Source organism: Littorina saxatilis, linkage group LG15 (assembly GCF_037325665.1).
Source record: "Littorina saxatilis isolate snail1 linkage group LG15, US_GU_Lsax_2.0, whole genome shotgun sequence".
NCBI lineage: Eukaryota > Metazoa > Mollusca > Gastropoda > Littorinimorpha > Littorinidae > Littorina > Littorina saxatilis.
The window spans coordinates 25360821-25382741 of NC_090259.1; the positions used below are offsets into that span (position 1 = coordinate 25360821).

The 21921-nt window shown below is 44.8% G+C and overlaps 1 protein-coding gene across 1 annotated transcript in view; it reads right to left on the minus strand.

The window, feature by feature from the left end:
* LOC138948923 (LIM homeobox transcription factor 1-beta-like) overlaps nt 1-21921 on the minus strand; it is a 102490-nt gene that overhangs the window by 37603 nt on the left and 42966 nt on the right. The window lies entirely within an intron of this gene.

Sequence of the window (21921 nt, forward strand, 5' to 3'; positions counted from 1 at the left end):
CAAAACAATGCCATCATCAACTTCACGGGACCCGTTACACATCCCTGAGCGGGCCTGGAGGGATGGGCAGGGTGCTCTTTGGGGGTGGGGATGGGGGGGGGGAGGGGGGGAGAGTGAATGGATGTGAAGAAAAGGACAACTTGCGATCGATTTAAGATGAGATGCACTAAAAACAATTCTAATTATCTAACATTTCAGTGCGTTCTTTTACAACATCCAAAAGCAAACGGCCGATCGAACGCGTAAGTTAACTTTATTGTTTTTCTCTTACTGATTACTCATTTGCAAAAACAATACCTTTGCTTTAGTCAAAACCACTGTATGATTTTGCCGATGTTCAAAGCGGTTTTCTTTATATTTCAGCTTGATGTGATGGCTGGCAAAATCGTTCAGCCTGGACTAATGCTTTTCAAAACTATTTACGGTACAGAACACTTTTCCTCTGTTTTCTCTCATGGAAATCCAAATAATGCCTTAGCCTTTTTGTTTCACACAGCTGTTGGAAGTCTTCATGAATATGTTAGTGGTACAAAACTCCCTCTACCACCCCTCCCATAAATCACACCAAAATGCTTGATCACAAGTATCCCAGCAGGGACAAATTTACCGAAAATAATGTTCCGCGCATTGAAAAAGACCGCCTCAAAAATCAAACGAGAGTAGAAAACAGCCGGGGAAGTACGACAACAAAAAGGTCGAGGTTTCGCAGGAACTTAAATCGCCGTTCATCTTTTCCTTTTAGCTCTGCTCGGTTTTGCTCGTTGAAAAAAGAAGCGGAGCTGAAAGTTAACCTTGCCTGAAATTTCTTGTCGAGGCGTGATCGGGGGCCATTCACTGCAGCTGGCTCTGCAGCCAGTCTTGACGGCCGTTTCTTACTGGCTCAGTTCCTGCCGTGCAAACCATTCGGCTTGTCCCCTCAGATATGGCCAGAATTTCACACAGGATAAGGCAATCCCTCCAGTTGGTCACACGCCAAAAATCAACAGCCTGGATGCTTTTTGTGCAGTATGGAATTTTTTGATGAATTACTTTCTTAACGGACACTAAAGTGGCTTTTGTCAAATTAATTAATTACCCAAAATCCAACTCTGCACAGGCATCAGACAGGTAGACTGAGGATATTGATTTTTGTTTTTCATTTGTTTAGAACTCAAAGCCTGGCTAGATCTGTGATGGTACCCAGAATCGTTCACACAGGAAGGATAGTGCCTGTGAAGGCGAGCGTTTCTTGGGAATTTGGTTTTTCATCGACGACTCTTCCGATCTCAACCATAAATGGTATTATCTAAGGTGCTCGTTTAATTCAGTTTTATTTTGAAGTTGAAAAAGAGCAAGAAACAAAGTGACCCCAAAGCGAGACCAGTATAGTAAAGAGTGCCATCTAAGTTTCGCCTGGCTACAACAAAATCGTTCCACTGACGCGCTCGCCTTCTCGCATAGTTAGCGGCCATCTTCCTAACCTTGCTTTCCCGAAAGAAACGGGAGACTGTTTCTCCAGCTGAACACGGATCGGTGCTGTCTGGCAGGAAACTGTCACCGAGCCATTCGCATGCAAATTGTTCCATAACAAGAAATCCTTCCCCACAAGACAAAACGTTCAGCTCGGCTTCCAGGTCCTCTGAGCACGCTGGATCTGGTTCGTTGTTTAAGAAAACTTTTCTTTTGGTTCGCTTCCTACCGGAAGCAGAGTACCATCTTCAAGAACACAGAAGACCAAGAGATTTTATTCAGCCTACTTGGTGGTAAACACAAGTAATATACACTAATGGCATTGCGGCCGTCACTCATCCATACAGGATCATGCAGGCCATGAAGGGATACGAAGAGAAATACCAAAAACAACTGTCACCGAGCCTATCGCGTTCGAAGTGTTCCACCGCCACAACAAGGCAAACAGCTCAACTCAGACCCCCAGTTCTCTGAGTGTGGTGTATCTCGTTTGTTGTCGGTAAAAATTGATTTTTTTCTCTTTTTTACTTCGCGAGGTGCAGTGCAATATATCATCCTCAAAGGATATTCAAGTAACCGAAAAGTACTAGCGAAAACAACGATGCAAACATAAAAGCTGAGGGCATACAAAAACAGACCAAAACAAAACAAGGTAGAAAAAAAAAATCAGCAACAACAATCAGGAGGGATTTTCATTTGGATCAGTTTTTATTTCCTACAGCTCGGATGTTTATTGCTGTACTTTTCACCTTTTTACCATCAAACTGAACGGAAAACCGTTGTACACTTTAGATGGCATTCCCGTCCTGAAGCTAGGCAACTACGTGTTTATCTTTCGGTTTGTTTGCTTAACGCCCAGTCCACCACGAAGGGTGATATCAGGGCGGTGCTGCTTTGACATTTAACGTGCGCCACACACAAGACAGAAGTCGCAGCACAGGCTTCATGTCTCACCCAGTCACATTATTCTGAAACCGGACCAACCAGTCCTAGCACTAACCCCATAATGCCAGACGCCAGGCGGAGCAGCCACTAGATTGCCAATTTTAAAGTCTTAGGTATGACCCGGCCGGGGTTCGAACCCACGACCTCCCGCTCACTGGGCGGACACCTTACCACTAGGCCACCGTGTTGCGGTTTATCTGTCGGTGCTGTCTTTACATTATTGACATCATTTTAATTATCAATATTGTCATCATCTTCATTGCCGTTATTGTCATCATCTTCATTGCCGTTATTGTCATCATCTTCATTGCCGTTATTGTTGGTGTCGTCATTGTTATAAGAGTGAATAAACATTTGAATCAATCTTAACACCCCTGATCAACAACAACAACAAAAACTGTCCCATCAGGATGATAACCAAAACCCTTTGACGCTGTTTCCTGCAGAACAAATGACAACTACCAAACTCAACTCATAGTCAACCCCTAAAGGGCTTTTGACAGTGAGTGTGCCAACTGCACCTTGTTTTCTATTTTAATGTGCTGTACGTTGCATCAAGAAAAACTGTGAGAACGAAGTGGCTTTGATGACCAACGAACGTTTAGTCCATCACTACTTCTGGGGACATTAGTAATATAATCCATTCAAGTGTCACCACTGTGCACGCAGTAACAACATGCTCAGTGCACATAAGGTACACCTGGAGTCGCTTTCATCAACAGCAAACGTATTATCTACTCCGGAACCGCCCTTTCACAACCTTCACCACCAAGCTCTTTTTCCCAAGCAGAGATATTGCACGTGCAACAAAAGCTCCCATACACGAACGGATATTGTTCCGTCTCTAATTTGAAAGAGAGAGAAAGAGAGAGAGAGAGAGAGAGAGAGAGAGAGAGAGAGAGAGAGAGAGAGAGAGAGAGAGAGAGAGAGAGAGAGAGAGAGAGAGAGAGAGAGAGAGAGGGAGAGAGCTTTTAGATCGTGCATACTTTTCAGTCCCTAATTTCTAACAAGAATAAGGATGAGAAAAAAAGATTGAAAATAATGATAAAATACAGGAAAAGAAAAAGAATTTTATTTTTTGTGTACAATGTTAAATATATTTTTTTTAAACCCTCTGCATGTTTGGTCAGTAGAAAGAGAAAGCATTCATCCATAGCGCACGTGCAGCTGGAGAGAGCTTCATTTATTCTCTCTTCCTTTCTGTCCATCACATGAGAGTCTTTGTGCCAGGGAAGCGAGTCACGAACCGAGGGCATTGTCGCTACCGACACCCTGCCTGCGTTGCCCTGCGTAGCTCATAACTACCTCTCTCTCTCCAACTCATTACTAGCGCTGACTGGATTAGTCGATCCAATTTGACGTAAAAGAGTTTTTACGTCACGGCCGTACACTCTCATACGACTCCCGTATTGTTCTCGCATCGCTCTCGCAATTCCCCCTCGTTCAAGCCTTGTGCGATATGTCACGGGGTTTTACTTTCTGCCATGAAATAAAGCCATGACCACCAAAAAAAAAGAAAAAAAGAGAAAAAAAAGGCCATGAGAAAAAGGGAGAAAGGGAAAGGTGAAAGAGGTCTTTTGTTATGCAAACAAAACGCCTTCACGTGAGATTGTTTCACACTCGAGACGCTCAAAGGGCGGCTCTGGAGGAGGTGATCTATTGGTGCTATTTGTTCTAATCAGCTCCCAGCCACTCGGGCTGTATTCGGCCCGTAATTGCTTCATTGGATTTCTTCTCTGAGAAACTGGCCTTTTTTGTTGTGGAGAAAGTAAATTTCCGCTTGAGCCCTTGGAAGAGTTGAGAGGCTTCATTGGCAAAAGAATAAGCGTTTGAGGGCATACACACAGACCCCTCCCCTTCCCCACTCCTCGACAGAGAGAGAGAGAGAGAGAGAGAGAGAGAGAGAGAGAGAGAGAGAGAGAGAGAGAGAGAGAGAGAGAGAGAGAGAGAGAGAGAGAGAGAGAGAGAGATGCTCCCATGTCTTTGTCACAATCCGAAAAGTTTCTATTCCTGAATTTATTTTATGTTTTGTTTTTTTAAACATTGTTGTTGTTGTTTGGGGGGGGGGGGGAGCGACACACATTTTTAATGTTCATTTTTTCATCGGTCTGTACATCTGATAGTCTCCTGACTGTCTTGAATCCACACAATGCCTTGACCACCTTATTGGGCCTAGAAACTTTGAACACCTTTTGATGTCTTCGCCAACCAATTTTTGGCAGTTCCAAAGCTTCATCCATTCTGACAGCATCTTTTTCCAAACCTTTCAGACACAACAAAGCATTCTCCATGCTATTCCCAGTGCGACAGAGCAGTCCAAAACTTCATACATGTGACCACATTGTAGTGCCAGTGAACCGTTGTTGTCTATCCGGCCAGATGAAGCATACCTGCAGGTCACCTCGTCTGAGTTCCAAGCTGTCTCAACGGAGGCAAAGAGTTCATTTACCTCGATTCCTTCATGGGATATATCTAACCACCTACCCTCGCTCCGACCAGGAGATGGAAGGAGAGAGCAGCCAAGTGGTTTACCTTGGAGGTCTATCCTTGTCTCCAATTCTTGGAAATACAGTGTCTATCCATCTCACTAAGTTCAGACACCGGAATTTCCCACAGCACCCAGTAAACTTACATTCATTCTGGTAGCACCAGCGGCAGCAAATCTTGAGATTCTCATCTTCAACACCTGACTAGAATACCAGAAGAAGAAAAAGAAGAAGAAAGAGAAGACGAAAAGAAGGATTTTTTTCCAGTATCCCTTCAAGAAAAGAAAGGTTTTCTTTTCTTGCGCTGTCCTTTGAAGTCACCTTGTCACAAGCCCTCGTGTTTCGCTCGTCAAGATCCTCCGCGAAAGGCGTACACAAAAAGAAAAAGGAGCTTGCTTTACTTTCCCCGCGTACGTTGGTTCTGTGCGTGAGAGTGTTTGACAACTTCGGGTGGCCAGCGTTCGCTGCTGCCTTTGATGTGATTCTGCGCGGCACTGGAGAGAGCCTCTTGCTTGTGATGACAATATTCAATCCTCTGTTGTCGCCCTTCTTTCCTTCCTTTTGGGGAGCTCGGTAGGGTGTAGGTGCTCTCCCTTTGCACAAGGTCTTCAAACGGGAAGGCAACAAAGTGCGGATGGTGGCTGAGTTTACTTAGCATAAATGGTGATAATCTCTTTGAATATGGCCGCCTCGCTTTTTACTGACACCCCATCTCCCCCTGCCTGTGACTCCTGTCAAAACATATCCACCCCCTCGCGTGTATGTCAACTGCTGTATCTGTCTGTACGGGGTACCCCAGGTGCTACGCTCAAATAAGAAGAATGCTGCAGTTCCAGCTCTCAGCTGTCCAAAGGATCCGAATTTTCTATTAAGAAGGTCTGTGTGCAAGAAGCAAAGAAAGAATAAAAAAATATATCTTAAAAAAAACACAAACAAAATTCACTGCAGACGTTAAAATGAAGTATACCAAGATTGTTCATTTCAGACCGCATTTCTCCCCAAAATCTTCTACCCGTTCCTAGTCCTCTACCACAAACACCTGAACCCCCTTCCTCTCCCTTATTCCTCCTCCACCCTTACCCCCATTTCCCCACATTGCCAAGGAAGCCCTCGTCAAGGGTCGGTGTGCGGTATTGTGCGCTAGGGGGACTATACATGGATTTGCGATGAAGTAAAATACACTGGTATTATGACTGTGGGCACACTCGAGCCGACACTTTTTTCACCCAAGGTGAGCGCGAGCGGCCGTAGCGCGGGCATGACAATGTTCCTTTCTGCGCCCATTTTCCCCTCTCTGACAAGCGTGGCTGGGTGTTTGTGTGACTTCATCATGGGACGATACCCATTCAAGCCGCGCACCTCTTTCAAGCGGGTGTGCGCAGAGGCGACCCCTGTCACCCGCCACCCGGGGCTGAAAGACAGGGCGTGTAAAGGGGTAGTCAGGGAGGCTTTTCTACCCCCAACACCTTTCACAGCCGGCTAGCTACCCGGGGTGGGTGCTAGGTGCACACCTGGGCGCGGGGTACCCCCCAGCTACCCCGGGTGGCAACAAAAGACAAGCCTGGGAGGATTAGCGAGCACGGCCAAAATCCGCCACAGACCGCACAGACACTGTATGTATTCAACACCTCGTTGTCAATGAGCGCTTCCTCCTTCCCCTACCCCCACTCCTCCCTCCCCCATCTCTCTCTCTCCTTCATTCTCATGTCGACTTTCCTTGACGACAGTAAACCGTAAAGGAGTTTCTATGTGCAGAACTTTGCGTCCTTTAAAACGCATCTCCAGAAGAATCGCGAAATCGTACCGAAATCTGTTCCTCCTTTATAACAGTTATGACACGAAAATTTGTTTATTCGGATCGACCTGGTTTCTTAGCGCATCAGCTTCATGTCCCTAATAGGTCCTGGTTGCCTTCGAGGACGTTAAGCTAGATAAGGAAGTCAAAAGGCTGGTAACCCTGTTCCACTGTCAAAATAAAAGCTATCAAACTACCTAGGCAATAGGTGGGGGGAGGGGGTTGTGGGATGCGGGGGTGTAATAGTACCTTCAAAGAAGCTCTTATCTTTTGCACACATTTTGTTTTTCGTATTTGCCGCGAAAGTTGTATATATATCTTTTGTAGAATTGTTTCAATAAAACGTACGTTACATCAAATCAAACAAACAAAAAACAACAACAAAAACCACTATCAAACTACCAGAAAATAGAATGTACAAACGGGGAATCAACGCCCTCCTTTATGCCGCTTTCATATCAACCTATTTACGTTATTTTTAAAAATGGGTGAAAAAACGTCAACGAGGCTTCCTGTACACAGTAACTCGCTCGTCAAAGACAGCCGCCTTCTGAGCTTCTGTACCTTGCAAAAGAAACATTTCTTTTTGTATTCGAAGTACCAGATATGGGAGGGAAAAAAAGAGAAGCTCGACCAAATGCAGATCTCTTTACGAAAGTCCAGTGCTACACAAGACATCACAGGCGGAAATATCATTGGCCTTAGTTTTGTTGTCTGTAGTAAAACGTGTGTACGCGGGGTAGATTTTTTAACATTGTGAAACTGCAGGCATATTTCAACAACTCTTCCGTGCCTCTGATGTTCACCGTCGCCAAAACTACATTCTTAAAGGCTCGCGTGAATATCTTCATTTCTTCGCACATGTTGTACATTGTTTTATCATTATTCTTGTCTCTGCAAGGACACAATGTCATTCCCTTGAAGATAGACACCCCATTCACTATGAACTTCCGAGAAGAAAAGAGGAAGAAAAGAGGATGAAAACTTGACTTCCCACCAAACCAAGTCGTTCCCAAGACAACATCTTGATCTGAAACTGCTTTGCTACAAAACACCCTCATTTTGTACAGCCGTACATCAAGCAGAGAAAAAGAAACAAAACTGACAGACCCGTGTCAGGGTGGGGAATTAATCGAGTCAAATTAATCCCTCGCTCTCAAATCAGGGACGGTTAATCTTCCCGCACCACAAACACAGGCCAGAAAGCAAGATGGCGACCTTTTGACCGCAAGAAGCGACTGCAGCGCCCCCACCCCCCTACGGGAAAGATTTGTCGAGAGGCAAGGGGACATTAATCGTGGCCCAAGACATGAACCCGGCTCCTTCAGGCCTCACACCCTGGAACATCTGAAGAGTGTGTGCTCTTCCTCGAACAAGATCGTGAAGGTTTCTAGAGGCCAGGATATTGGTCTGGGTGAAGCGAAGTCGTCTCCCCGCTGTCACTTTCCCCCTTCCTCCTGCTACTGCCTTATTCCTTATTGCGCTTGGTCCGTACGTCCTTCTCCCCCACAGACGGAGTACCACTGCCTCATCTCTTTATTGCTTTCAGGCCTGTCTTTCCTCCCCCACTGCCTGATCCTTTATTGCTTTCAGACCTGAGAGACGGGTGTGCGTGTGAGTGTTCCTTTGGGTGACAGGACTAGGGGTCATGTCACGCAATCGATTTAAAGCACGGTGTGCACGTGCGGTAGAATTGCTTAGGCCAGACCACGATCTGCTCCTTGTCACGGCTGTGAGCTTGTTGAGGAGGAACGCCCTTTGGCCTTGTCTCTGTGCGATCCTGTTGGGTGGCTAGAGAGTAGTGAGCCTCGTTTCCTGTGCCCTGGGCTTCATGGGAGAGTCTTTCTTTTGCTCTCTGTTTTCGAGATCCTGAGCTGAGGTGCACGAAGCGAAACTGCGTGCCAACCAAACCGGTGGAACGCAGCAGCGGGTTCGGATTGGTTGAAATTGAAATTTGTTGTGATTTCAACCAATCAGACCCCGCGGCTTATTCCTACCCAGTTGGTTTGCTCCAAGTTTTGCACCGTGCACCTCAGCCCTGGAGCATGTTTGAAAAGCAGTAAAATTTCCGATGTTTGGGTCAGCTGAATTGAGCCTCAACGAGAGAGAGAGAGAGAGAGAGAGAGAGAGAGAGAGAGAGAGAGAGAGAGAGAGAGAGAGAGAGAGAGAGAGAGAGAGAGAGAGAAGGCAAGTTGGTATGCAAGTACATGTGTTCCAGAGTTAATTCGCTTTTTGAAGCTGTCCCCAGGTGCAGCATCGGGCGGGGTTGATCGAGGGGGTCTCAGAGACACCAAGCGCATCGACATATGCGTAAAAGGTAAGCAGTTGACTTGGTTTCATACCGTCTTTAGCATGCATGTAACAAAGATCTCAACACTGACCCAAACTCGTAACTCTCAGAGACACCAAGCGCATCGACATATGCGTAAAAGGTAAGCAGTTGACTTGGTTTCATACCGTCTTTAGCATGCATGTAACAAAGATCTCAACACTGACCCAAACTCGTAACTCTCAGAGACACCAAGCGCATCGACATATGCGTAAAAGGTAAGCAGTTGACTTGGCTTCATACAGTCTTTAGCATGCATGTAACAAAGATCCCAACACTGTCCTTAACTCGTAAATCTCACCTTACCATTTTTTCACTTTCTTTCTTCGCCCGGTAGCGGGGTGGACCAGCGCCCGTAAAGCAAGCGAGTTCAAAGGCAGCCAGCCTGACTACCGCACACTTTTCGCTCGTCCCCACCCGGCCAGCAAGCGCTAGGGGTACCTCTCCAACGGCCCTCTGCACCCTATAAATGTCAACAGATAAAGACCCTTAAGGGCCTGTGGAGAGGGGCCGGGCAAAGGAACCGAGGGGGAATGTCGAGGGCCGATGGACACTCAAGAATCAATCCCTGTTTGAACGGCGACAATAAATCGCCCTCGTTTGATGGCCGCTCGACTGGCTGTGGTGTTTTAAGTTTTGGCGGACCCTTGACGTCTTCTTGGATGTGCGGGCCACGGAGTGGAAGGGGTTGAAAGATTTAAGTCTTTGTACTGCATGAGCTTCACCTCTAGCATTTGAAGATCGGAGCTGGTGCTTATACCTGCACCACTGACACTTTTTTCTTCTTCTCCATCTCCCCTCACCCTAAGTCACCCCCCACCCCCTCCACCACTCTTCTTCTTCTCCTTTGCTACTGAAATTTACTACCTATGCAGGAAGTGGTACCTCCTCCCTCTCCACCCTTCTCCCCATACTCTGCGTGTGTCACTAGTTCTTTATCTGATGTCTTTTATTCGTAGACTTCAGAGTCGAGTAAATCTATCATCTGCTCCAGTATTACAACACGTGACTCATGTTTTTTTTCTGTTCTAAAAGGTCCCATATTCGTACAAATATGATTTTCTGAGCAGTACATTTCTAAGCTCTACAGTTTCTACTTCTTATTCTTGACTCCAATATTTCATGTTCAAGACTAGAAATTGATGCTGTTGTCGGAATATACGTAGGATTTGACAGTTCTAAATAAATCTAAGATAACCCCCATTCTGACATCTAGCTCCAAAATCTCAGTCTTCTTCCATTATGCCTGCCATGGACCACTCCGGAGCTTTCCTAGCTGTTCAAACCAAGCTTTCTCCTTTGGTCCATGCTCAAACCAGCACCCTCCAAAAGAGATGAAGCATAACTTCTCTGTTATGACTGATCTCTCATCATAAATTGTGTGACGGGCAACCGCACACTCCTTGACAAATCCTTCAGCGCGAAACAATTACTTCCACATCAACACACAGCAAGAAGGAGAAGAAAAAAAATGCACAAATAAAAACCAGCACCATCCCACCCCACCCCACCCCATCCCACCCTCCCCACTCCCTCTTTTCTGTCTTTTCCTCCCTTTCGTCAAAAATTTTACGCCATTTATTTCCCCGGTCTTTTTTGACACGTGTCAACCTCGGATGACTTCGGCTCAACTCGGCTTAGGTCGGAAACAATGCGGGTCGCGGGCTCGGCTAATCCCGGAAAGAGCGGAGATGTGCGGTCGTTGGGCTAGAGTCGGGTGGACCTCACGCACTCTTCCTCACAACCCGTCGGGTGTCGCAGAGATTAAAGCGGTATTGTACGCAAAGTGTTCACAGCAAACACAAGCGACGATTTTGACTAAGAAAGTAACACGAGAATTTTCAACTTCTTACATTTGAAGTTATGCAACGTGAATTTCGGCAACGCGCGGCTTTTGAAACGAGAGAAAGTAACGGCTCAAAAGTAAAGCCTGTCCAATAAAATAAATAAAAATAACATGCATTTAAGTCTAATTTAAACATCTCAAACCTACATGTAGAAGATTCCAACATTTGAGCTACATCACTTTACTTATTCCGCAGTGTCTTACCAGCGTTTTTCCTAAAAGAATGAACACTCTTATAATATACAGCCCCACATTATTCCTTTACGGTGGAGATCACCAACATATTAGCAAAAGAAGCCGCCGTGTGTGAATGCTCCGTGATGTCTGTGTCTCTGGAAGAAGTTCCTTGCCCTTAATACCTCACATCCCAGAAACATATTATATTTTTATACGCTGCAAAACAAGTTGGATTACAAAGTTGTTTCAAAGTTGTCTTACGTTATCAAACATTTAAGGTGATATTATTCCCTTTTCTCGAGTGGCCAGAACAATAACGGACTCACTTACCTTTTTTTATTTTAAAGACCGTCTTACATCATCGAGTTTATTAGCATCTCGTCAGACATCGATGACTGCTTCATCCTTCTTTACACCCCGGTATAATACGGGGTGCATAGGTTTAACTTTGTCTGTCTGTCTGTCTGTCTGTCTGTAAGTCTGTCTGTTTCTTTCTTTAGACTTAAATCTCTGGTTGCTTTGTGAAGTGGTCTGAGTAAAACTCGCTGTGTGGAGTAAAGCAAGATGATGGACGAGGACATGGTGGGGGTGAGGATGGGGGTGTGGCCGGCGCGACGGCTGCACGTGCAGGCGAGGCGGGTTGCGGTGACAGTGTGTCACGCATCGGTGACTGATCACCGGACCGATCTGGGATCGGACTGCTTTGTGATGCGATGATGCTGGAGAATAATCTGATGGGAATTGAGATTATGAAGAGTTTTTACAAGGATGTGCAGATTTTGAACACAGAAGCAAAACGAAAATAATTATGCCATTGGTCTCTTTAAAACAAAATTCTACAGCAACGAAGTTAATTTAGCTAAAGCTAGAGCAATCTTGCTTTTCTTTAGTCCAGCTGGCTTTTTTTCTTCTTTCTCTCTCTCTCCCAGTTGCAGCTTCCTTTGTTCTTTTGTCGGTTTACTGGGGTCTCTATTCCTGCTCTTTTCTTACTGCCTCGACCCCCCTCCCCCTTCCGAAGAAGATTGCCGTCTCTAGTATACATTTTGTGTTCACCAGATGTTCAATCGCAACAGTGTTTTTTCGCAGTATTCTTCCAACTTGACAACCACCCCGACAGTGACCCGCAGCTTGGCGTTGTGACGTCGTCGGGTAGGAGAAGGACAACTCGGGTATGCACATCATCGGATGGACATCGGGGTAGCTTGTCAGTGTCATCGGGTATTCTCTCCTACAAGGACGGGTGTCAGGCAGATTACCCCTAATCTGTCTCTTCCTGCAGGGTCTTAAACGGGGGTACATGGCACGCAGGTACCCGGGGGAAACCGGGAAGTAGAAATACCCGGTCTTTGGATATCGAACTTGTATCGAGAAGTGAATTAAGTTGTTTTACAGCGTTATTGTTAGCTCTGTCTGTCTGTCTGTCTGTCTGTCTTTCTGTCTCTCGTTTTGATTCTCATTCTCATCGCCGTAATCTTCTTAACTGCCCTTGACTATCCTCCTCGCTAGAACCAGAGAATGACATGACTGTCTCCATCATCAAATCTCTGCTCCTGTCTCTCTCTCTCTCTCTCTCTCATCCATGAAAAGGGCCCAAGGCCTACTCATTAAAACATTCCGACTTCCGACTTCCGACTTCTCTCTCTCTCTCTCTCTCTCTCTCCCCCCCTTCCCTCTCTCTCTCTTGTCTCTTTCTTCACCCAGCTAGCTAGCACTCTGTCGTCAAACCCTCCTTTCTTATAACCCGTAGATTCTTTCACCACCAATACTCAATGCCGTTCTCCCCTGAAATACAACAGCCTTCTCATACCCACACACATACACGCATACATACACACAAAACGTCAACTGACGTTCCGGTCGTTTGAAGTCCGTTATCTAGATATGGAGCATGCTGGAATGAAGCCAGGGCCGGATTAGCCACACCTGTTCCAGAGATCGAGGGAGGGCAGAAAGACTTTTTACCTGGACCCCCCAAAATACCTTGACGTTTCATTCTTGCCTCTTCTTTTCAGAGATCGAAGTGAGAGAGCGTCAGCATTGACAGGGCGGTTTCGGTTGTTTTGTGTGGCTGTCAGTTGTGTATTTGTATGCCCGGCACAGACGTGTCGACTTGGGCTGGGTGCCCTTTCTGGGCTTGTTTTGGTTTTTGTCAAAAAACTCTGCCTGGAAGTGAACGAGTACAGAGAGAGAGAGAGAGAGAGAGAGAGAGAGAGAGAGAGAGAGAGAGAGAGAGAGAGAGAGAGAGAGAGAGAGAGAGAGAGAGAGAGAGAGAGAGAGAGAGAGAGAGAGAGAGAGAGAGAGAGAGAGACGTAAGACATAAGACATTTTATTGAATAAACACACACGGTTCATTTCAAAGGGGGAGGGAGGGGGTAGGGGGTAGTCGAACTCCGCGATTTTCTTGAGAAGAAAACAGAATAATGCATCGTTCTTGACGCGGCTGACTCAGATGCTAAGTCAGGAAATGACAGTTCACGGTTTTTGTTATGGCATTTCGCAACACTGCCTGCAGTTTAGTTAGAAGAGTCAGTCTGGCATGGCACGGAGGTAGCACTGTACCAGTGTCGACACAACATGAAGGTCAGCAGTTATGTGGTCGATTTCTTCTTGAAAGGCGTTGCGGTCGACTTGGGCCAGGCGCCGGACACACGGGGGCGTTTCCTCCTTTTGTCGGTATGAGAGAGAGAGAGAGAGAGAGAGAGAGAGAGAGAGAGAGAGAGAGAGAGAGAGAGAGAGAGAGAGAGAGAGAGAAAGATAGGGTTGAGAGAGAGAGAGAGAGAGAGAGAGAAAGATAGGGTTGAGAGAGAGAGAGAGAGAGAGAGAGGTGGAAAGAGAGAAATAGGGTTGAGAGAGAGAGAGAGAGAGAGAGAGAGAGAGAGAGAGAGAGAGAGAGAGAGAGAGAGAGAGAGAGAGAGAGCATAGACAGAGACACATACGTGTGACACTAAAAAGCAACAGAGCCAGACAAACAGACACTTTTTCCACACAAAAAGTTGTTATTTTCAACATTGGCCGTCACAGAACTGCAAGCCCAAAGCCCCAGCAGGCGACAATACTTGAAAGGGCGCAAAGACAATAGGTGCAGCGAGGGATGGCTGATAAAGAGGAACGAAAATAATAAAATATATTAAAAAAGAAAAAAACGTGGTGGAAAAAACAAGTGTGTAACAGGTTGCCGTGGCGTCAGGCTGCTGGCTCCCTTGTACTCAATCAACCGTGAATATCTACCTGTCAGCGCTCCATAAAAAAAAGAGAAATAAAAAAGGATGAAAAAAGTCGATACAGTTATGAGAAAACGCTTCAACTCGATACAGAAAAAACATGTCTAAAAGACAACTAATGACCTTTATTGAATTCTGTTTTGCTCCTGGGTTGTCGTCGTTTTCCCTGTCGTTGTCGTCGTCGGTGTTGCACCTGTATGCTTGCTTAGTCGATAATCTCAGTTTTAGTATCAAATCAACATTTGTGTAACTGGAAGTAGATTTTCAAATAAGAATTTGTCTGAATTCTGTAGAGGTTGCGTGCATGTTTGAGAAGACCTTTTCATTACTTTTTTTTCCATTTGAAAAATTCGGTACATTTTTTTAAATGCCATCTTAATAAATATGTTGATCGTTATCTGTACGCACAGGAGAGAAATGAGCATAGCCATGGGAACCGTGCATGGGTAGTGTAAAAGAGAGAGAGAGAGAGAGAGAGAGAGAGAGAGAGAGAGAGAGAGAGAGAGAGAGAGAGAGAAAGAGAGAGACTAATTACAGTAGACCGTTCGTCCGAACGAATAGCTTTGAAAGTTGAAAGCCCTAACAAACCGTCGAGCAACTGAACTGATAACAGTAAACTGTTATCACCTTGTCTTCTTCTACTTCTTCTACGTTCGTGGGCTGAAACTCCCACGTACACTCATGTTTTTTGCACGAGTGGAATTTTACGTGTATGACCGTTTTTTACCCCGCCATTTAGGCAGCCATACGCCGTTTTCGGAGGAGTTATCACCTTGTGAAATAATTGCGATCTTTATCGGCATGGCAAGAGTACAAAGCCATGGCCACTTACTATTCAACAAGCTATTAAAAAGCGCTTAGGAGCAGATGCTTCTTTTGGTGTGGGATTTTCTGATCAAGATACGAACATCACAAACTGCTTGCAATAGTGTGCTTAGTCCTAATATATAACTGTGATTCAAAAATCAATGGTATTGGGGACAAGTTGGGTAATCGGTTTGATCCTTTTTTCCTCAAAGGACAGCAAACATATTGCACAACTACGCGAAAAACTATATGCACTGGTGCCTTTCTTAACAGTTCATGGTCTTTTAAGCGTTTACTAGAGCTCCATTATTGTATAAAAGCATAACTGACATTGCAGAAATGTTGCAACGAATACGTAAACTGATTTAAACGCAGCCTTACCCGACTGACTAATGGTATTTTACGTGCTCCTATTGGACCAACTGGCCTGTCTTGGGACAGTATGCTAGTATGTCTGCTACGTCCAAGGACAACGCATAGGCCAGATGCCATATGCAAACAAGGGATACATATTTTTTCATTTTTTCATTTTCATTTTCATTACTTTATTGTCCCATCACTGGGAAATTCGGGTCGCTTCCTCCCAGTGGAAAGCTAGCAGCAACGGAGTCGCGCTACCCAGGTGTCTGCGTGTTTAGGTGTATTCAGCCACCTGCACTTATGGCAGAATGACCAAGGTCTTTTACGTGCCATTGTGGTGACACGGGGGTGGGACATGGCTTCCGTCTCTGGGTCTGCACATAAAATTGACCCGTCCCGGCCCGAATTCGAACCTGCGACCTTCCGATCACAAGTCCAGTGCTCTACCAACTGAGCTACCGGGCCCCGCATTGGTGTTGTGGTTCTGGTTACGTTTTTGTGTTGGTGTTTTAACCTGGACCTGTGTGGAGGAATGGTACGTTGATGTGCTGACGTGTTCAAAGACTTTGTTGGAAATTGTGAGCTGTGTTGAGAGAAACATGGTCAGCTTTATATCCAATGTATCCATTGTGCTTAAGTTGAAAAAAAACCACGTTATCTCGTAAGAAACCCGAGCTGATCGCAATGGTGACCGCGAATTGCAAGTCGTCATCATCATCTCACTCACATGTGTATTTATTTGTTTAAAGTTTTCGTTATTTGACGAAAAAAATGTCAGCTCGACGGACATTTAAGAGGAGTCGTCATACTTAAAATATTGTTCTTTGACAAGAGAACAACACACCTACTGCCGCTCAGCACCATTAAAACCTCACAGCCGCCACGAAAGAAAAAAAAATATTGATGTGGCTTTGGGGTAATTCTGCGATACACTCAGAAAAATATAGTAGAAAAAAGGTAATTAATTTTACATCGACGTCTACTATATTCTTGTGCGGTGAAGCACTTTTGTGTCTGTGGCAGTTTTAATAAAAAAAAAAGCTCGTGCAACGCCGCGTGTGTGTTCTTTTGTGACGTTTACATGTATTAATGATATTATATTTTTCCGCGTGCGCAGCTGCGCGCGAAGGCGAATAAAAGAAACAAGGAGAGAACAACGGAACAGGTGGGTTTCCCCTTGTTGTCAGGTAAACCTCATGGTTTAATCCCTCTTTGCGTCTACTCTGTACCCCCCCCCCCCTCCCACCCCTCCCCCCCCCCCTTCCCGCAAACACAAGTTTAGCCATTGCCTTCACAGAATACACCCAGTACATCCCTATCCATATTTCCACTTCTTTAAAATCGGGTTTGTTGATGTTGTTTTATTGTATTATATTTTATTTTTTAACTTTTTTTTTTAGATTGTATTTTTGTGTGTGCATTTCCCTTGTTGCTCTTGCTCAACTTATAATTTAAAAATTTTAAATTAATGATTGAAAAAACATCATTGCTGACGAGCCCAGTTGGAAAAATATACAGGCGACAAAAATGGGAAAGGACTGAGAAAGGGCCAGACGTAATATAGACAGACAGACAAACAAAAAAAACTTGACTAAATATAAATGAGAGTTAAAACGACTGTGTTGGGCAGTCTTTTTTTAATTTTGTTTTTATCTTCTTCTTCTTCTGCGTTCGTGGGCTGAAACTCCCACGTACACTCGTGTTTTTTGCACGAGTGGAATTTTACGTGTATGACCGTTTTTTACCCCGCCATTTAGGCAGCCATACGCCGTTTTCGGAGGAAGCATGCTGGGTATTTTCGTGTTTCTATAACCCACCGAACTCTGACATGGATTACAGGATCTTTTTTCGTGCGCACTTGGTCTTGTGCTTGCGTGTACACACGGGGGTGTTCGGACACCGAGGAGAGTCTGCACACAAAGTTGACTCTGAGAAATAAATCTCTCGCCGAACGTGGGGACGAACTCACGCTGACAGCGGCCAACTGGATACAAATCCAGCGCGCTACCGACTGAGCTACATCCCCGCCCCATTTTTTTTTATCTGACTGTCTTGGTCAAATTATATTTAAATTATTTTTTAAATGTTATGTTTCAGATAAATTAATGAATTTAGTCACTGTTTTATTTATTCCTTGATGTTTTGGTTGATTGATTGATTGACTGATTTATTTATTCATTCATTTATTTATTTTATTTTATTTCATTTTATTTTATGCAATTTATATCGCGCACATATCTCAACCACGGATTCAAGGCGCAGGGATTTATTTATCACCCTTTTTAACAGTTCTAAAAGAAGTGATCTTCAAAAAGGAACAAAGTCATTTGTGAAAATAAAACTGATTGATGCACTCAACCCTTGCCACCAAAAGGTGCAAACAGAATTTGATTAACTAATTGACTTTTTGTTTGATAAAACAATTAAATTGCAGAATGTATTGCTAACTTTCAGCACAAGTAAAATGTATTAAAACACCGCTGCAAATTAACCATGTAAGCGATGATGTCTTTGTTTGAATCCTTTTCACCATTTAAAACCGAACATACAAACAAATAAACAGATAAGCAAACATACAAACAAACTGCCAAATAAGGCAAATCCTTGGGCTGGGAGGGGGGTTTGTTTGTTTGTTTGTTTGTTTGCTTAACGCCCAGCCGACCACTAAGGGCCATATCAGGGCGGTGCTGCTTTGACATATAACGTGCGCCACACACAAGACAGAAGTCGCAGCACAGGCTTCATGTCTCACCCAGTCACATTATTCTGACACCGGACCAACCAGTCCTAGCACTAACCCCATAATGCCAGACGCCAGGCGGAGCAGCCACTAGATTGCCAATTTTAAAGTCTTAGGTATGACCCGGCCGGGGTTCGAACCCACGACCTCCCGATCACGGGGCGGACGCCTTACCACTAGGCCAACCGTGGGAGGGGGGTTGAGGGGCGGGCGGTGACAGTGGGGTGGAGACATCACGAGTATAACGTATCTGATTTCATTGTTGTGTCAATTGTATGCACATCTTTTGAGTTGTATGAGTTTTACTGCAAGCAATGGGCTAAACGTAAAAATCTATTCGAATTAAAACGCATATTGTATTTTTCGCCCCGCACTAAACACATGCACAGCACATTTAACCATTACAGCCAGGTCCTGATTCCCATTTAAATTATCAGCTGCCGTTATTTTATTTTTTACTCCTTTGTTTGTTTGTTTGATTGTTTGATTGCTTTTTGTTTGTTTTTTTAAGCTGTTTTTTCAAACAAGAATCTGGCATTGTTGCCGAATTTTCCCAAGAAATGTCGCAAAATACACCACAGCAAGAACAAAAATAAAAGCAAACAAATCAACAAGGCAGATTTCTAGTTTCTGTTAGCATTTCATTTCTACACATGCTGGCCAATCGACATAGTTCTTCCCTTGTAAATGTGGGCTTTTTTCTTAACGTGCTGAGCCCGTAAACTTGCACAATGTACCGAAACGTTTGGTCAAAATGCAAACTAAATGTTTGTGAAGTTACAACAAATACAAGAAAAACATTTAAAGGCTTTCTTTTATCACTTTAGGGGAAAATCGCAATAACCCTTAATACAATATTCACACCTATTATTTTATTTTGTGGAAGTTTTCGTCGAATTTGTGATGAATCATAAAACTTCAAAGAAATCAGAATCACACATATAGAACTCGACAAACGACACAAAGTTTTTCACTCAAATAATATCTGGGGCATGAAGGCAGCGTAATTTTTTGATTAGCTACATTCATTCACAGGTGAAATTCCGACGCTTTCGGTTTCTGAAATTAGCTTCGGTTCTCTTTCCGGACCATTCAATGAGCCCCATCGTGAACATCATCTTACCGCAGAATGAACAGAGACACCGACGTAACAGCACAGAAGTTATAAAGACAACTGGGAAAGAAAGTTAGGCAAAAGTGTAAAATTATTCGCATAGAGAAAAACCAATATTCCCCTCGGCCAACTCTCGGTCACACCTGCGACTAAAAGTTCCGATCAGTGGAGGCAATAACGAAGACAAATGACGTCATTGCGCGGCCTGCGAAGTGTTAATTCAGCGCTAAACGAGAGCGGCGAAGAAGACCGTGGATGTGGTAATGCCTTCCTGGCCTCTGAATTCTGCCGCTTCTTGTTTCCGCTCGAGACTAATCACTGTCTGCCATTTTCTTTCAATATTCGCCCCTGCCTCGTTTGGCGCGGCCGATCCGGGCTTTTGATTCGCGTCACGTGACAATTGTGGAATGATCGTGGATGGCGCATCGCTCGCGTTCGGACTTCCGGTTGCGGGTGCTTTCGGGATTGTGGCGTGGGATCTCGCGAGGGTCGTTAGATTTTGTTGATTACACAAAACTGTTTCTGTCTCTGTCTGTCTCTATCTGCAATTACCTTTCTGTTATTTCCTTCTCTTTTTTTCTCTCCTTCCTTCGCTCTCTCTATGGAAAAAATTATGTTGCTTTATTTTCTGTACATCATCTTTCCTTCCCTATCCCACGTCTCTTCCTGACCGCTAACCCCCCCCCCCCCCACTCCCTTCTCTTTAAAAAAAACCCACTTACATGCAAACTCTTTCTGTCTCTGTCTCTGTCTCTTTGCCAGTCTTTCTCACATTTTGAATGACTGCAAATGTGTCGTCGTCATCATCATCATCATCATCATCATCATCATCATCCCCCCCCCCCCCACTTTTTATTTTTATTTTGCTTTAGTGTGTGTTTGTGCGTCCCAAGGACAGATTGTAAGAAAAGGCCTAGCCTTTAAATCTTAATCCTTGTAAACTAGATTCCAGTTTAGTTCAGTTCTCTTTCTATCTCTAATTCTCCTGACTGGTTGGGAGATTAGGCTTTGTCTAAAACATGTATATTTTGTTACAAAGGTCAGTTTCAGTTTCTTCCCCTCCCCCCCCCCCCCCCACCCCCTTTCTCTCTCTCTCTCTCGCTTTCTTTCTCTCTGTTTGTCTGTCTGTCTGTCTGTCTCTGTCTCTGTCTCTCTCTCTCTCTCTCTCTCTCTCTCTCTCTCTGACCAACGAGCATCATCTGCTCACCAACGAGCATCATCATCACCACCACCGCCGCCACCGCCAGTTCAATCTCCACACGCCGTCAACGCGCGAAGGCCAAAACCCAAAGTAGGGCGGACAACGGGGAGAGATCATTATTTCAATTAACTTATTGAGAACAGATTCAATAACCGGCCCCTGGCGCACAATGGCCGGGTTTCGCCGTCGCAATCCCCCCGTTAGAGATGTGTTAAGGGAGACGCGAAATCACAGCTTCTGATTGGCCCTCGCCCCTAAATCAATGATGGCCGTCAGCTCTCATGTGAGAACGGGGGGATTGTTTGAGGAGCAAAGAGCCGCGCTGGGACTGCCGGCTTTCCCTGCCCACGGAGGGCGGTGTAGCTAAGCATGTAATAACGGCTAATCTCCATCCACTGAGCCTCCGGGGAGCCGGGCCAAATGGGTTCCGCGATAGCTTCAATCCCGGAGCAGAATGCTGTGGCATGCGGTGGTGGATTTTGTGGTAGAATGCTAACAAAAAACAATTTCGACGTTGGATGGAGATTTACGACGTGGTGGTCTCTGTCATCGTGAAAATTGGTCTTCAGCCTGAATGCGTCAGATGTTAGCGTTAAAACGGTTACGGGGGAAAATCGTTTTGCAAAAAACCCCAAAGTAATTAATGGGTTAATATAGACGCGGCAACCGATGGCGAGGATTAACGTAACGAGGGAAATAAAATGCGATAAAAATCAAACGGCATTCGCTAGCACGCTTTCACAGGCTCACTCACACACACACACACACACACACACACACACACACACACACACACACACACACACACACACACACACACACATACACATGGAGTTGTGTGCTATCGACAATAGTGCACTGCGTCACAAGTGAGGCTGGACACAGGAGCACAACGGTCAAACTTGAAAGGGTATTCAATCTAAAAGCTGTCTTATTAAACAATAACTTGCATTCATGCCTTCGTGTATGGCAAGAACACTTCTGGTTGCGGATAAAATGTATAGTGCTGAAAGTTGCAGCAGCCATTGTTGACTGTCGTCTTGACGGTAAAAGCAAACAAACACGAAAAAACAAACGGACCGACCAACCAGACCAGTCATCCACCCGACTACCATCCCACCTTTATTTCTTGTTACTGTAATTGTATGACAAATCAATCTTGTTCATATCCACCCGACTACCATCCCACCTTTATTTCTTGTTACTGTAATTGTATGGCATATCAATCTTGTTCATATCCACCCGACTACCATCCCACGTTTTTTTCTTGTTACTGTAATTGTATGGCATATCAATCTTGTTCATAAGTTGTACTCTGTATACAATTTGTTTGGAGATAATCTCTCGCATGAGTGATACGCCCCCCGCGGGTTAGGGGGAAGAATTTACCCGATGCTCCCCAGCATGTCGTTAGAGGCGACTAACAGATTCTGTTTCTCCTTTTACCCTTG